The 839-nt window shown below is 39.8% G+C and overlaps 1 protein-coding gene across 3 annotated transcripts in view; it reads right to left on the bottom strand.

Moving 5' to 3' along the window:
- Positions 1-256: 256 nt before the first annotated feature.
- Positions 257-839, bottom strand: part of med25 (mediator complex subunit 25) — a 19,391-nt gene continuing 18,808 nt past the window's right edge. For all 3 annotated transcript variants that reach the window (XM_066642072.1, XM_066642073.1, XM_066642074.1), the window contains one exon: positions 257-839. This exon is cut by the window's right edge and continues 175 nt beyond it. The gene's annotated coding sequence lies outside the window, so the exon portion shown is untranslated.

Below are 839 nucleotides of genomic sequence, written 5' to 3'. Positions count from 1 at the left end.
TCCACATTTGAGTCTTGATTCCTCCCAAGGTTTCTTCCTCACATTCTGAGGGAGTTTTCCCTGATGTTGTTGCCTCAGTGACACACACTTGAGGCCCAGCAGTGTGTGTGAGAGAGAGTGAATCTCTTTGAGGACTCTGCTTCATTTTCTGTAAATACATTCTTCTTTCCCATTGGCTGTTTTGACTGGTCTCAAACCGGACACACCGCGCTTTCTGAACAGACGAAGACCAAAGAACAAAAACTGCTCCCCGAAATAACTGATCACCTTTATTTCATTTTGCGTAAAACAACACAGCCTAGTCTTGTAAAGACAACTTAAGAAAAAAATAAAATCTATGCAAAGTAAAAGATCCATAAAAAACACAATAACAATAACAATTATAATTAATAATAATAATAATGTGCTCAATTAAACCAATAAAGGAGGAAAGGAGCAAATTAATCAGTATGTGCTGATGTTGTCCAGTTTACCTTTAGCTTGTGTGACGATGCTGTTGGGGGGGAGGGGGTTGAGACTACTCAAGGCTGGATTTCCCAGTTAACCAAGTAACTGAAGCTAAAATCAAGTGTCGTCATTTAGCTTGAGTTAGCAGTAATGAGAATTCTGCTGAGAGGGTTATTTTTAAGCTTAAGTTCTCCAGAATACTGTGAAATCCTGCTGTGTGAAGTCACCTTCTGTGACCCCGACGTAACCCTGGCTTTACAAAGTATTTTCACATTCCATTTTGTCTCACATCTGACTGTGTGTAAATAATGGATGAATTTACAAGTGTGATTATGTGTCTTGTCACTGACTGAATCTAACTCAAGGCCTAACCTCTGGTCCAGCTGCAGCCT

Source organism: Hoplias malabaricus, chromosome 13 (genome assembly GCF_029633855.1).
Source record: "Hoplias malabaricus isolate fHopMal1 chromosome 13, fHopMal1.hap1, whole genome shotgun sequence".
NCBI lineage: Eukaryota > Metazoa > Chordata > Actinopteri > Characiformes > Erythrinidae > Hoplias > Hoplias malabaricus.
The sequence above is the reverse complement of the archived record's forward strand: the minus strand, read 5'-3'. Positions and strand labels throughout refer to the sequence as shown.